This window comes from Pipistrellus kuhlii, unplaced genomic scaffold, assembly GCF_014108245.1.
Source record: "Pipistrellus kuhlii isolate mPipKuh1 unplaced genomic scaffold, mPipKuh1.p scaffold_m20_p_6, whole genome shotgun sequence".
Taxonomy (NCBI): domain Eukaryota; kingdom Metazoa; phylum Chordata; class Mammalia; order Chiroptera; family Vespertilionidae; genus Pipistrellus; species Pipistrellus kuhlii.
The window spans coordinates 80,063,872-80,080,476 of NW_023425562.1; the positions used below are offsets into that span (position 1 = coordinate 80,063,872).

The window sequence follows — 16,605 nt, forward strand, 5'->3', positions numbered from 1 at the left end:
TCCAAAATGCAGGTGTCAGCAGGGACACCTTCCTCTGATGGCTCCAGGGAAGACTCTTTCCCAGCTCCAGTAGCTCCCACAGGCCTTGCTTTTTGTCTTTTTGTTTGTTCCCTCATATTTTTGCTGTCTTGTTCCTTGCTATATACTTAGTGCTGAGAATAGTGCCTGACTCATGGTAAACAGTCAAGACACCTTGTTGAATAAATGAGTGAATGAATGTACAAATGAATGAATGAAAGAGGAAACAAAAGAATGAATAAAAGGAAGGAAAGAAGGAAGAAAGAAACTAACTCACCCTATCAGGAGAAACACTGTGCTGGTACACAGCACCTGGCAGGGAGCAAATCTCCAGACCAGCGATTTTTAGTTGATGTGCCATAGGAATGTTTTAAAAATATATATATGTTATTGATTTCTTACAGAGAGGAAGGGAGAGGGACAGAGAGCTAGAAACATTGATGAGAGAGAAACATTGATCAGTTGCCTCCTGCAACTGGGGATGTGCCTGCAACCAAGGTACATGCCCTTGACCAGAATCAAACCTGGGACCTTTCAGATCTCAGGCTGATGCTCTATCCACTGAGCCAAACTGGTTTTGGCTCACAGGAATTTTTAAAACATACAGTACCTAATGGTTTATTCAGGAGCACTGATCTCTTTTCCCTTAGATTGTTGAATAAAAAAATGGCAGCCAACACAATAGTAGTCGGGTGTGATTGAATAAAAATGACACCTATTTTTCTTTGTCAGATCAGCAAAATCAAATTTTTTTTTAATGTGCCTTAGAATTTTAGTAGTTAGTTTATGTGTGTCTTGAGAAGAAAAGATTGAAAAATCACTGTTCTACACTGGTGAGTGATAGGGAGTGGTGAGGTCTGGGGTAAACTGATGTCTTACCATCTAGAGGGGGCACCTACTGTCTCGCTCCAGCTTACTGCTGCCTGCTGTTTAGTTTCAGGATTGAGTGGGAAGAGATCTCATGAGCTGAGAACTCTAGGCCACTGGTGTGCAGCTCTGGATAGCGCACAGCAGCGAGCCAGTTGCCACCAACCAAAGCACAGAGGCAGCTTTGCCAGGGTTCAGGGACCAGGCACTGGTTTAACAGAGGAGCTGGTTTACAGAAATTGAGAGGGAGGGTGAAGCATGTAGCTGAAGCCTTCTGCCCACACACCAGCTGCAGACCTGGGGGAAGCCCCTTCTCAGCAGCGTCTCCAGGGCTGCAGGCAGCTTCACCTTTGCGGGGCCCTGACCAAGGCCGTTCTCACTCCTGGGGTGTGATTTTGCCAGGTAGCAGAAGCTTGTCAGTGATGGCTGCACATAACCAGATGCACAGATGTTCAAAACTCAGAAAGGTGCTAGAGAGGCTTCTGGGCAATTGAATGAGGTCAGGGGTGGGAGGGGGGGAAAGAAGCTTCTAGAAATAAAACAAGCCTATCACCAGGACAGTGTGAGAGAAGGGGCCTTACTGGGATTGACAGGGGTTCTGCCCCTGGGAAGGGTTATGTCAGGCATGGCCCTGCCCTCATAGCATGGCCCTTCCCTCACACCAGCCAGCGCCCAGCATGGGGGTTCAACCTGCCCCCCACATATAAGTCAGGGGCTTCCGCTCCCCACCCTGCCCAGTGCCCCAGGTGCTGGTAGTTCATCCCTCCTTCACTCACTCACTGCCTCATTCGTTTCTCAGCATGCACTTCCATGTACCACGGTTCTGGTGCTGCAGGGATGTCAGGGAGCAAGAGGCACAGGGCTGTCCCCCAACTCTGTCATGGAGTGGCTCCGATGGAAAATACGTGAGTATGCAATGCAAGATCAGGAACTAGGGGAGCCCCTTGCCCTGATTTAGCACCCATCTGCCTTAGTCCTCTCCAGCTCTCCAAAACACTATGTCTCTTCTCTTTCGCCATAGACCTTGAAGGTTCATACCAACAAAGCCAAGTTGTTCACCACCAAACCTGGGCACCCCTCCTAGACACTGGAGAGGGGGTATGCTGCTTCAGTGAGGGAACAAGTTGCCTTCCTAAGGGGGCTGTGGGTGTGAGGGCTAGCTGTTGCTGCCTCCTCTTAAAAACACAGGAAAAGGAATAAAAGCAAAGAAAAGGCAAGGATTGCCTATCAGGGGTTGTATCAAGCCGGTGGGAAGGTTCTATCCTGCCACTCATTTATGACCGTTTGGAATCATGTATTTTCTTGTTAACGTCCATCTTCTCCACTTGTTTGAAATGATCACACTAACATTTATTGGGTGCTTCTACGTGCTGGACATTCTTCTTCTTCTTCTTTTTTTTAATAACTCTTTATTGTTCAGATTATTACAAATGTGATCCTCTTTCCCCCCTCAATTGCTCCCCTCCACCAGGTTCCCACCCTACCCTCTGTCCTTTCCCCATCCCCCATTGTCCTCATCCATAGGTGCACAGTTTTTGTTCAGTCTCTTCCCTCGCCCCCACTCCCCTTTTCCCCTGAGAATCGTCAGTCCACTTCCCTTCCATACCTCTGATTATAGGTCTAGTAATAATTAATGTCGTTTTCTAATACTTTTTTAAATCGAATTTATTTAAACAATACAACAAAATTTAATCAACAAAATAGTTGCCGTTGTTTTCTACTACTTGTGCCCAATGCTCAGGAAGCATTTTAATCCCTCTGTTGTAAAATTCTTGTGATTTTGATGCAAAAAATTCGGTCAATGCATTTTTGAGGCATTCTTCATTATTAAATTTTTTTCCAAGAAGAAAGTTTTGCAAAGAACGAAACAAATGGTAATCAGAAGGGGCAATATCAGGAGAATATGCAGGTTGAGGGAGAACTTCCCATTCCAACTGGCGCAGTTTTTCAGCAGTGATTCTTGCAGTATGCGGTCGTGCGTTATCGTGGTGAAGAATTACGCCCTTCCGATTAATCAGCGCGGGTTCTTTTTCTCTTAAAGCTTGGGCTAACCTTTCCAATTGGGCACTATACACTGCACTTGTAATGGTTTGGTTAGATGGTAAAAGTTCATAATGAAGAATTCCTTTAAAATTCCACCAAACACACAACATCACTTTTTTCGCATGCAAGTCAGGTTTTGGCGTGGGCTGCGGAGCCTCATTTTTGTCCAACCATTGAGGCCGCCTTTTCAAATTAACATACAGCACCCATTCTTCATCTCTGGTAACAATTTGCTCTAAAAACGGCAAACGGTTTTGACGAGAGAGGAGCGAACTGCAAATTGTGACTCTTTGATTACGGTTGTTGTCGGCCAACTCATGAGGAACCCATTTTCCAAACTTTTGGACTTTGCCAAGTGCACGCAATTGATTGGAAATAGTTTTTTGTGAACAATTTAAAGTTGTCGCAAGCTCTTGTTGGGTAATTTGAGGATTTTGCACCAAAAGAGCTTGAAGAGCTTCTTGATCAAAATTGGACACACGGCCACTCTTGTCATCTAACGAAAAATTTCCCTCGCGAAATTTCTCAAACCAACGCTGGCATTTTCTGGCGCTAACTGCATTTTGACCAAGAGCACTACAGATGTTTTTTGCAGCCTCACTTGCTTTTCTTCCTAATTGGAACTCGTAAAGCATGCAGTGCCGAATATGCTCTTCATCCGCCATCTTCTTAGCCCTAGTTTTGCAACAAAAACCAAACCAAACACCAACTTTTTCAAGCAAAACTTGTTAATTGCACTTCACACGTTCTGTAGATACCACGTGTTTGAAGGTTATGTCAATACAAGTCAACGCCAAGCAAGATTTTAAACAAATGTTTTAAAACGACATTAATTATTACTAGACCCGATATATTCACCAGTTAATATTGTTCATCAGATTTTTTAATTCCCTTGGTTTTTAGATTCAATTGTTGATAGTTATGTATTTGTTGATCATAATTTTTATCTTTATCTTCTTCCTCTTCCTAAATAACCCCCTTCAGCAATTCATATAATTCTGGTTTGGTGGTGATGAACTCTTTTAGCTTTTGTATTTGTGAAGCTCTTTATCTGTCCTTTGATTCTGAGTGATAGCTTTGCTGAGTAGATTATTTTTGGCTGTAGGATCTTGCTATTCATCACCTTGAATATTTCTTGCCATTCCCATCTGGCTTGCATGGTTTCTGTTGAGAAATCAGCTGACAATCGTATGGGTGCTCCTTTATAGGTAACTACCTGCTTTTCTCTTGCTGCTTTTAATATTCTATCTTTGTGTTTTGCTCTTGGAATTTTAATTATGATGTGTCTTGGTGTGGTCCTTCTTGGATTCCTTTTGTTTGGGGTTCTGCGGGCTTCCTGGACTTGTAAGTCTATTTCTTTCCCCAGGTGGGGGAAGTTTTCTGTCACTATTTCTTCCAGTATTCTTTCGGTATCTTGCTCTCTCTCTTCTTCTGGAATCCCCATAATTCTGATGTTGGTTCGCTTGAAATTGTCCCAGAGGTTTCTTACACTATCTTCAACTTTCTGGATTCTCTTATCTTCTCCCTTCTGCAGAGAAGTGTCCTCTGGCTCTTTGTGTTCTAAATCTTTGTCTTGACTCTTGCAATCTTCCAGTCTGTTTTTAGAACTTTGTATAATATTTTTTATTTCAGGCAATGTTTTCTTCATTTCTAGTTGATCCTTTATTATTTCTAGTTGCTCCCTTTTCATATCCTCATAGGTCTAATTTATTTTATAGGCCTTTTTTAGGATATTATTGAATAACCTTATAACTGTAGTTTTGAACTCAATGTCCAATCTTTTCTTTTCCTCCATCTCCTTCCTTTGTGTCCTTCTTCTTGTCTGCATTTTAGTTGTTTCCCTGATTTGATGGAATAGCTTTGTGTGCTAGGTGTTCTGGTAGAGCCCAGTAGCACAGCCTTCCCAGTTACCTGTGGTGGACAGTCTTGGTGTAGCCTTTTGTGGGCTGTGTGTGCAGTTTTATTGTTAAGCCTTGCTTATTGTTGATATCACTGGGAAGCGTTGATCTCCAAGTCAATTGGCTGTGAGGATCAGCAGTGTCTCAGCTAGGAGGGCTTCTGTACTCCGCTTGGATAGGGCGGGGTCTCAGGGTGGTGCAGACAATCTTTGGTTCCCTGTCAGTCTCGCCTTAGAAAAGTCCTGTTCTTGGAGAGTTTTGGAAGATTGGTTGCAGGCACGCACACCTCTTTGGTAAAGGCGCAGACAAGCTTTGGATTCCAGCCAGTCCCTCCTTAGAGAAAGCCAGCCTCTGGGAGAGCTTCTGTGCTCAACCACAGATGGGGCGGAGTCTCGGGTTGGTGCAGACAAACTTTGTTTTCCCTTCGGCTCCTCCTCAAGTCCCGCAGTAATGGCCTCTGGTTTCACACACCTCCGAGAGATCTCTGCCCACTGCCTGACAGTCTGGCTTCTCCCTGTCTGGGCTGTCTATCAGAGCAATAGGGTGATTCTGTTTTCCTCTTGAACAAGAAAGCCAGCTGCGCATTAGCTGTCCGCCCTCTCCGCGCCGGGAGTAAGCCAGCAGCAATCTCAGTCCGGCCCTTCCTCTCCTTGCACCAGGAATAAGCCAGCACCTTTTCACGCACACAGTTCTCCGTACCTTCACAGTTCCTGAGGCTCAGTGTGCCTTCTCTCTCCTTCCCAGATGGCAGAGCCTCCTCTCAACTAGCCATCCGGTGCTTCAAGGCAATGCCTCCCTTGTTTTTCAGTTCTAAATTCAAATTTGTTGTGGTAGGCTGCATTCGGGTGTCTGCCTGATGCCGCCATCATGGTTTCTCCTCTCATTCTATCTGGACATTCTTCTAAATACTTCCTATTTCATTTATTCTCTTAAGTCTCATAGAGTCTATGAGGAAGGGACTATAATGACTTCCTGTTTAAATGCAGGCACAGAGAGGCTAAGTAAGGTGCCCAAAGACACACAGCTGGAAAGAGGAAGAGTTTGGGATGTGAACACAGGCCCCAGGTCCTACGTTCTTAACCACTATGTTACATTGCTTTTTGGTGAAGTGAGGGCAGGGACCATGCCTGCTTGCTCAGCATAAGGTTCCTAGCTTCTGGCTTTGAGTACCTATTTGTGAAATGAATGAATGAAGTCACTTTTACCAGGGTGGATGCTGCCTACTTCTGTGAGGGCCTACTAGGCTGTCTGGGCTGTTTTTGTTTTAATTTGTGTTGGGCAAGTGCTTAGCTCTTGGTACATGGAAGTTAACTCAGAAAATGTCCAGTAAATGAATGATTGAATGAGTAAAAAGGGCATGAAGGAGAGGGTAGGCGATTCTGAAATTGCACAGGGCTAAGAGGCAAAGAGAGAGAGGGACTGAGCCCCGAGGACCTCACTGCATCCCAGCAGCTCCGAAGAGCAGCAGCTGTGAAGTCCTAGGCTTGAGGCCGGATCTATGGGACATGGTGAGCACTCAGGGGGCCCCTGTTTATTCTCTGTGTTCCCAGGATGTGGTGTGCTGTGGGCACTCAGCCGGTGGCAGCTCTGTGTGTTCCTGTGTTCCTGCACACACACATGTTTGTGTCATTGCTGCATTCAGCCAGGCTACTGGCTCTGAGAACACTGGTCCTGAGCCCTCCCAGTACCTTGTCAAGTTTGTACCAAAGTGCTGTAAGCTCAGTGTCTTCCCCATCCCTTTCTGCAGGTGCTGGGTTAAATGAGAAAAGGCAACAAAGCTTCCAGCGCAGGGTGAGGCCTGCAGGGGACCCCTCATACATGGCAAGTGGGAAGACACTGGTCTCTGTAGGTATCTGGGTATCAGTTTATACACAGACGAGGCCAGTTGTGTCCTCAGGAGCCACGCAACAGAAAAGAGAAAAGGAACGTTTCCACCTTCATCTTTATGTTTGTTTTAATTCCTAAAGAAATGTGCTAAGAATGGGATGACATGGTGTTAATTCTGGAGATTTCTGTTTCACTTTAGGCTCTTTCCTGCAAAAATCCACAAGCCAGAGCAGCAGTAGCCAGAGCTGGCAGGGCTGCTGGGAGAGAGTCCTGCCTTTGGAAGGACGAGGGCCCCAGCGTCGTGTCTGGATCCGTGATGTTTGACTCTGGTAAGTGCACAAACAGTTGTAGGGTGGGCTCTTTGCTTTCTTTTGGGTGTGGTTGAGTGGCCTGAAGGGGCCAGGTCTGGAGTTTCCCCTCCCCCCATAGAACCATCTCTACCTGCTTGATTTTGCAAACATTGGCAAAACCACTGGGCTGGAGTCAGGAAACCAGTGACAGCGCCATTCACTCATCTGGCCCTTCATTCATTTCAGATGTTTATTATCAGGTACATGGGAAGATCACACAAAAGGTGCCTGGAAACAAAACCCTCATGGTTATGCCACTAAGTTTAAATGAGCAGAATGCTTGCATTTTCAGAAACGGAATAGCTGGAGGCATTAGGTTGTAAGCAAGAACATGGACAACAGAAGGTTTATATCACCAGGGGGTGTATGATGGGGCCGTTAGCACATAGGCAGCAGGTAAGGGCCCTCAGCCTTCACCTCCTGGCCAGCCAGAGGATGGGTGTGACTTGTCCGACTGCTCCAAGTCAGCGAAGGTGATGTGCTGGTAGCCAGTGTAGGATGGGACCAAAGGTCAGTGTGGAAGGCACCATCAGCAGTGACTGAGGGACACTGACCCTTTGTGCTTTGGACATGAAGGGAGGTGAAGGTCTGCTGGGGTGGCCCACAAGGGCATGTCCCCTCGCCCTGCCTATGCCAGCACACACCAGCCAACCAGCTCCCACCTGCCAGAGTGGCATGTCTTTGTCCAAGGCCTTTTTGTGTCAGATTTGGCTTACTTGGGCAGGGAGGCTAAAGTACCGGGGATCAAACCCCCTCCCCTGCCCAGGAATAGTCCTCTGCTACAGACAGGACTGGTGCCTGAACCTCCTGGGGCAACTCCTAATGTCCCAGCTTCATTAATTTTGGTCTCTCGGGTGGTAGCTGGTTCAAGGTGCCTTGCATTCAAATTCTTGCTTCCAGATCTTCCTCTAGAAGCTGGCTTGCTGCCCAGATGACTCTTAAGCAAGGAAGACAGACCATAAAGCAAACGGGGGAGCCAAGGCTGGGCCTAGAAAGAGCAATCACCTTTGTTTGGATTACTTGCCTGTAGGGGACCGCAGTGCAGGAATTTGGGAGGAATTCAGAAATATTGATCAAGTGCTTCTTCTGTGATGTTGGGAAGGGGAGGCAAGAGGTGGTCCCTCAGTCTTGGGGCCAGGGATGGCTTAGCTAGTGGAGCTGCAAAGCACAGAGAGGGTGCAGTGTTCCAGGCAGAGGGCCCAGCATGGGCGCAAGCACTGAGGGAGGGATGAGTGCTGGAGGGCCACATAAGCTTGTGACATGAGCGAGGTGGGGTGGTGGGAGGTGAGATGCAGGGAGGGGGGGTCCAGGGGACCAGGTTGAGGAACGCTGTGCACAGCATAGCTGGTGATGGGCTTTAGCAGGCCCCCTGCATGGCCAGATTACGTTCTGAAGAGATCACTCAGGCTACTGTGTGTGATCCTGCCCCTCCCCTCCACTGCCGCCCACTGGGACCCTCAGCCTGGAGCCAGGAGCAGGAAGGCTGGAGCAGAAGTGACTGTCCTTCAGTCTGAGCCAGCCATCTTGCCAGTCACCTTGCTGTTTCCAAAAGCACTTTACCTCTGGGCCAGGTCTGGGAAAATGAAAGGGGCTCCATGCGGCCTTATATAACAGTTGGACTTCCCTCTGGGCTCCTGTCAGCCCATCAGCCCCTGAGAGCACGCCTTGGATCTGATAAACAGACGCTGGCAAATGGGAGTTTTGAAGGTGGTGCCAAGCCCTGTGGTTTGGACTGGTTCTGAGAGGGAAACAATCGAAGCAGCTAACCATCTGCAGAAGGGGAAGTGGGGAACTCACTGAGACACAAAGAGGCAGTGTGGGCACAGGCAGGCAGCGGGTGGCCGCCCAGCAGGCCAGCCTATTGATTCACTACCCTTCCTTCTGGTGGCACCTCCTTCGGAGGTAAAGGGGGCTGGAGGAGCTCCAGGGGTGGGGTGGGAAGGAAGGAAGACTGGTGGGTGATTTTTTGGGGAGCTTTTGGGGACAATAAGCTGTCCTTCATGTTTCTCGATGTGACATAGAAACTATAAACCCTTTGCTTGTTCGCCATTTGGATGGTTGTGATCTGAGTGAGGCATCTTCCCTCTCTTAAACTTCCCGTGGCACAATCTGTGGAAGCCTGGCTGAGTCCCCACTTCGGGCTGGTTGGGAGGCTGTGGAGCCACAGAGACAGACCCCACTCCGACATTCCTTTAGGACCGAGGACAGGGTCACCTGCAGGTACGGCTTGGCTGGCGCTGGGCTCTGCTCGGTTGCTTCAGAGCCCTCTTCTCTCTAAGGTTCTGTCACGAATGACATTTTGGGCAAATACTTCCTCATTGTGGGATGTTCAGCAGCATCTTCCCTCTACTCACTGGGGGTCAAATCATTTCGTTGAGAACCACTGTGTAGAGGATGACCTGGGAACATCTGGATGCCATCTGCTTCCCTCTCATCCCATTTCTTCACCTGTGTCAGCTTTGTCGTGCCTGAATTCTCATTCACGACCAGGATGCTTTCACCCAGCACTCCCCTGCGGGGTTGGGGGGGGGGGGGAGGGAAGGGAGGAGAGACCCTCTTCAGATGGCCCCAGCAGGTTGCTGGACACACGAGAGAATTTTGAATCCCCTGGACCGAGCTGGAGCTTTGAGCAAACATTCAGATAATTTCTTCCCAATGTTCTCACGGACTGAAATGGGGCCGTGGCTTGAAACTGGTGATACCCATGAGCCACGCCAAAGCCAGCATGGAGAGCAGGCTGGAAACCTTAGAAGCAAGGTTTCCTTGCAAGAGCACCATTGCTCGGATTAGAGATGAGGTAGGGCAGGACTGGAGCCTTGCTTTTGGTGGAGTGGCATTTCCAACACGGAAACAGACCTCGAAGATGAAGAGATGAAGTGTTGCTAAGACTTTATTGAAAGGATGTGTCCCTGAGGAGTGGTGGGCCTGCAGCCCACCTGCTGCTCTTCCCGAGGGGCGAAGCACCCGTGCCATCTCTAGGGGGAAACTGGGTGTGTGGGGTTTTGTCTAACATCTTGGAATGATTCATTTATGCTTCTGCTCTCAGCAAAACCCACTGGCCTCTCAAGGACCTTCCCATCATCACAGAACTCTGTTTTGTATAAAATAAATTGGTTCCATTGGCATCTGATTCATCTCCACTGAATGCAGCAAAAATAGTGTTTTGTGAGAAATAGTTGCTGTCCAGTAAGCAGGGAGAGGCTTCTCTTAACAACGCCTCCTGCCCTTTGAAAACGAAGTTACAGCTGCCAAAAGCAAATGAGTTCCGCGCAGGCTGGGTCCAGTCCAGACCCCACCTTGGTGCTCACCTGTGGCTGCAGGTCCGCCTGCCCGGCCTTCTCACCCAACTTGACACTGGGGGTGATGAAGCCTCTGTCCACTCTGCCCTCCTTTTGGCCCAACCTTTCTGGTGCCACCAATGTCCCTGTTCTTATGCAGAGAAAATGTCTGTCTTCCCCCTCATCTCTCCTCTTGGCTCCTCTCTTAATCCTCAGATTGCAACATGCACTCTGAATGTGTTTTTTCCTCAGGTAAGTTGAAAAAAGGAGGCAGGGAAATCCAAGATGGCTGCCGAGGTAAACACCTAGCCGCACACAACAATTTCAATAAAATACAACTAAAATATAAAATGGACATTACCCAGAACTACAGGAAAGTCGGACTGAAAATTCTACAATGAGAAGCAAGGAAAAAAACAGAAGGAAGTGCGGAGGAGCTGTAAAAGCCTAAGGTACGGAGACAAGCGGCGTGCGGAAAGAGCCAGAAAGTAGGGAGGCTGAGTGCCTGGCTGGCGTTCCTTAACGGGAAGGAGATAAAAGCTCCGACTGTGCTGGGCCCCAGTTCCGACTGCTCTGAACCCCAGTTCTAGGCCAGACCCCGGGGACCCAGGCTCATCCACAGGGAGCTAGGCTGTAAGGCGGAACCCCGGGGGAGCAGCGAAAGGAGGTCCTGGTGGCGCGCACATTGCACACAGAGAAGGGATGGTTGGCTGTGCCGCGGGATTGCCCTGGCAGAAAGGAGACTGGGGCTCCGGACTGCTCTGAACGCCACCTCCAACTCCACTTCCAACTGAACTGATCCCCAATACCAGGCTCATTGGGGGAGAGCCTAGACTGTTTGGTAGCAGGCAAAAATTGAAGGCACCTTTCTCGCAAGAGGCGCTTGCAGCGAGTACTGAAGGACCTTGAGACTCAGGAGCCGCATAGGGCGGGGCTGATGGAAGCCAAGGCTGTAGGCTCCACCCTGAAACCCCGCCCCATCTGTAGCTGTGAAATGCAACAATGAAATAGATCACAAACAAAAGAAATGGAGGAGAAAAAGTGACTGGATATAGAGTTCAAATCTATGCTTATAAGGTTTTTTAAGAATTTCCTAGAAAAGATCGATAAGACCTATGAGGATATGAAAAGGGATCAACTAGAATTAATAAGGAATCAACAAGAAATGATAAGGGATCAACAAGAAATAAAGAATACATTGTCTGAAATAAAAAATATTATAGAGTCCTAAAAATAGAATGGAAGATCGCAAGAATTAAGTCAAAGATTTGGAACATAAAGAGCCAGAAGACACTCCTCCACAGAAGCTAGAAGGCAAGAGAATCCAGAAAATTGAAGATAATGTAAGAAACCTCTGGGACAACTTCAAGCGAACCAACATCAGAATTATGGAGGTCCCAGAAGATGAGAGAGAGCAAGATATCGAAAACATACTGAAAGAAATAGTAACAGAAAACTTCCCCCACCTGGAGAAAGAATTAGACTTACAAGTCCAGGAAGTGCACAGAACTCCAAACAAAAGGAATCCAAAGAGGACCACACCAAGACAAATCATAATTAAGATTCCAAGAGCAAAAGACAAAGAGAGAATATTCAAAGCAGCAAGAGCAAAGAAGGTAGTTACCTATAAAGGAGCACCTATACAATTGTCAGCTGATTTCTCAACAGAAACCATGCAGGCCAGATGGGAATGGCAAGAAATATTCAAGGTAATGAATAGCAAGAACCTACAGCCAAAGATAATCTATCCAGCAAAGCTATCACTCAGAATCGAAGGTCAGATAAAGAGCTTCACTAATAAAAAAAAGCTAAAGATGTTCATCAACACCAAACCAGAATTATATGAATTGTTGAAGGGGGTTCTTTCAGAAGAGAAAGTAAATAAAGATAAAAATTATGAACAACAAATACGTAACTATCAACAAGTGAATCTAAAAACCAAGGAAATTAAAAAAAAATCTGATGAACAATATAACTGTTGAATATAATAGAATCAGAGGTATGGAAGCGGAGTGAAATGACGATTCTTGGGGAAAAGGGGAAAGGGGGATGTGGGAAGAGACTGAACATAAACTGTGCACCTATGAATGAGGACAATAGGGAGTGTGGAAAGGGCAGAGGGTGGGGTGGGAACCTGGTGGAGGAGAGCAATGGTGGGGGGGGGGGGGGAGGAAGGAACATTTGTAATATGAACAATAGAAATTTATTTAAAAAAGAAAAGAAAAAAGGAGGCAGGTGCCAGAGGTTTTCAACCAGCACTGGAGATTTTTTTCCTGGGCTTGGTGTTGAAAAGGAACATTGTTTTATTGGTTCTTTTTAAAAAATAATTATTTATTGTTGAAAGTTTTACATATGTCTCCTTTCCCTCCTCCCATTGACCTCTCCCTGCCCACTCCTGTCCCCCAGTCCATGCTCCCACCTCTCTGGTGTCTGTGTCCATTGGTCATACTCATATGTATGGGTACAAGTCCTTTGGTTGATCTCTTACTCCCTGTGCCCCCTCTCCTACCTGCCTTTCCTCTGAGGTCTTACAGTCTGTTTGGTGCTTCTGTGTCTCTGGATCTATTTTTGTTTATCAGTTTACTAGAGGCCCGGTGCACATATTTGTACACTGTGGGATCTCTCGGCCTGGCCTGAAAGGATCAGGCCGAAATTGACTCTCTGACATCCCCCAGGGGATCCTGGATTATGAGAGAGTGAAGGCCAAGCTGAGGGACCCAACTGGTGCATGATCAGGGCTGGAGAGAGACTGTGGGAGGGCTCTAGGGCATGTCGAGCCCATCTTGCCCAGTCCCGATCAGCCAGACCCCAGCAGCAAGCTAATTTACCTGTTGGAGCATCTGCCCCCTGGTGGTCAGTTTGAGACATAGTGACTGGTTGAACAGTTGAATGGTTGGAGGGACAATTAGCATATTAGGCATATATATATATATATATATATATATATATATATATATATATACACACACACACACACACACACACACACACACACACACACACCGTGTTTCCCCGAAAATAAGACCTAGCGCAAGGAAAGATAAGACATTCCCTGAAAATAAGACCTAGTGCAACTTTGGGAGAAAAAATTAATATAAGACACTGTCTTATTTTCGGGGAAACAGGGTGTGTGTGTGTGTGTATGTATATATATTTCATTATATTTCACAAATGAGTGAAATTATGTGATATTTATTCTTCTCTGACTGGCTTATTTCACTTAGCATAATGCTCTCCAGGTCCATGCATGCTGTTGCAAATGGTAAGAATTCTTTCTTTGTTAAAGCAGTTTAGTATTGCATTCTGTAGATTACCATTGTTTTTAACCCACTCATTTGTTGATGGGCACTTAGGCTGTTTCCAAATCTTAGCTATTGTAAATTGTGCTGCTATGAACATAGGGGTGCATATATTCTTTCTGATTGGTGTTTCTGATTTCTTGGGATATATTCCTAGAAGTGGAATTAATGGGAGCTCCACTTTTACTTTTCTTTCCTATCCTCACCAGAGGATATACATTGAGTGGCCAGATTATCATGATCTCTGAATGCATAATAATCTGGCCACTCAGTGTATATCTTTTTTTTTTTTTAAATAAATTTTTATTGTTCATATTATTACAAATGTTCCTTTCCCCCCCTTCTCACCCCACCCTCTGCCCTTTCCCCACCCCCCATTGTCCTCATCCATAGGTGCACAGTTTATGTTCAGTCTCTTCCCACATCCCCCTCTCCCCTTTTCCCCAAGAATAAACAGTTCACTCCCCTTCCATACCTCTGATTCTATTATATTCAACAGTTAATATTGTTCCTCAGATTTTTTTTTTTTAGTTTCCTTGGTTTTTAGATTCACTTGTTGATAGTTACGTATTTTTTGTTCATAATTTTTATCTTTATTTACTTTCTCTTCTGAAAGAACCCCCTTCAGCAATTCATATAATTCTGGTTTGGTGGTGATGAACTCCTTTAGCTTTTTTTTATTAGTGAAGCTCTTTATCTGACCTTCGAATCTGAGTGATAGCTTTGCTGGATAGATTATCTTTGGCTGTAGGTTCTTGCTATTCATCACCTTGAATATTTCTTGCCATTCCCGTCTGGCCTGCATGGTTTCTGTTGAGAAATCAGCTGACAATCGTATAGGTGCTCCTTTATAGGTAACTACCTTCTTTGCTCTTGCTGCTTTGAATATTCTCTCTTTGTCTTTTGCTCTTGGAATCTTAATTATGATTTGTCTTGGTGTGGTCCTCTTTGGATTCCTTTTGTTTGGAGTTCTGTGCGCTTCCTGGACTTGTAAGTCTAATTCTTTCACCAGGTGGGGAAAGTTTTCTGTCACTATTTATTTCAGTATGTTTTCGATATCTTGCTCTCTCTCATCTTCTGGGACCCCCATAATTCTGATGTTGGTTCGCTTGAAGTTGTCCCAGAGGTTTCTTACATTATCTTCAAACTGGATTCTCTTGTCTTCTTGCGTCTGCGGAGGAGTGTCTTCTGGCTCTTTATGTTCCAAATCTTTGACTTGATTCTTGCGATCTTCCATTCTGTTTTTAGGACTCCATAAAATATTTTTTATTTCAGACAATGTATTCTTTATTTCTTGTTGATCCCTTATTATTTCTAGTTGATCCCTTTTCATATCCTCATAGGTCTTATTTTATCGGCCTTTTCTAAGAGATTCTTGAACAACCTTATAAGTGTGGTTTTGAACTCTATATCCAGTCGCTTTTTGTCCTCCATTTCTTTCGTTTGTGATCTATTTGGTTTAGGCATTTTCGCAGGCAGCTTTCCTGATGGGGTGGAGTTTCAGGGTGGAGCCTACAGCCGTGGCTTCCGTCAGCCCCGCCCTATATGACTCCTGAGACTCAGGGTCCTTCAGTACTTGTTGCGAGCGCCTCTGAGAGAAAGGTGCCCTTGATTTTCGCCTGCTGCCAAACTGTCTATGCTCTCCCCCAATGAGTCCGGTATTGGGGTTCAGTTCAGTTGGTAGTGGGATTGGAGGTGGCGTTCAGAGCAGTCTGGAGCCCGTCTCCTTCCCGTCAGGGCAATCCCACGGCACAGCCTGCCGGCCCTTCTCTGTGCGCAGTGTGCGCGCCTCCGGGACCTCCTTTCGCCGCTTCCCCAGAGTCCCGCCTTACAGCCCGGCTCCCTATGGATGAGCCTGGGTCCCCGGGGTCTGGCCTAGAATTGGGGTTCAGAGCAGTTGGAGCTGGGCCCAGCACAGTCGGAGCTTTTCTCTCCTTCCCGCTTGGGACCGCCAGCCAGACACTCGGCTTCCCTCCTCTCCGGCTCTGTCCTCTCCTTGCGCGCCGCGTGTCTCCGTACCTTGGGCTTTTACAGCTCCTCTGCGCTTCCTTCTGGTTTTCTCCTTGCTTCTTGTTGTAGAATTTCCAGTCAGTTGACTTTCCTGTAGTTCTGGGTAATGTCCATTTTATATTTTAGTTGTATTTTGTTGAAATTGTTGTGTGCGGCTGGGGCTAGTTGCCTACCCGAGCAGCCATCTTGGATTCTCCCTCAGTGTATATCTTATCTAATAAAAGGCTAATATGCAAATTGTCCCCTTGAGCAGGAGTTTGACAAGCAGGCAGGCTGGCCAACCGCTCATGTCCTCTCCCCCTGGCCAGGGTGGCCAGACCCCACCCATGCATGAATTCATTTACTGGGTGTCTCACTCTTTCTCTCTCTCTCTACACACACACACACACACACACACACACACACACACACATATATACTCTAAAGGACTAGAGGCCCAGTGCACAAAATTCATGCATGGAGGAGGAGGGGTGTCCCTCAGCCCAGCCTGCATACTGCATACTCTCCAATCTGGGACCCCTCGAGGGATGTCAACTGCCTGGGATTGGACCTAAATGGGCAGTCAGACATCCTTCTCATAATCCAGGACTGCTGGCTCCCAACTGTTTGCCTGCCTACCTTCCTGATTGCCCCTAACCACTTCTGCCTGCAAGCCTGATCACCCCCTAACCACTCCATGCCAGCCTGATTGATGTCTAACTGCTCCCCTGCCAGCCTGTTTGCTCCCAACTTCCCTCCTTTGCCAGCCTGGTCACCCCTAACTGCCCTCCCCTACAGGGTTGATTGCCTCCAACTGCCCTTCCTTGTAGGCGTGGTCTCCCTCAACTGCCTTCCATTGCAGGCCTGGTGCCTCACAACTGACCTCTTCTGCTGGCCATCTTGTGTCCACATGGGGGCAGCCATCTTTGACCATATGGGGAAACTATTGTGTGTTGGAGTGATGGTCAATCTGCATATTATTCTTTTATTAGCTAGTATAGAGGCCTGGTGCACAGGTGAGGGCTAGCTGGTTTGC

General features: G+C 46.9%; 1 long non-coding RNA gene across 1 annotated transcript; it reads left to right on the forward strand.

Annotated features, from left to right (window-relative positions):
- The first annotated feature begins 1,661 nt into the window (after positions 1–1,661).
- LOC118708097 lies at positions 1,662–6,983 on the forward strand. Its single transcript, XR_004984464.1, has 2 exons — positions 1,662–1,790; positions 6,853–6,983. It is a non-coding gene; the product is annotated as an uncharacterized LOC118708097 (long non-coding RNA).
- Positions 6,984–16,605: the final 9,622 nt, after the last annotated feature.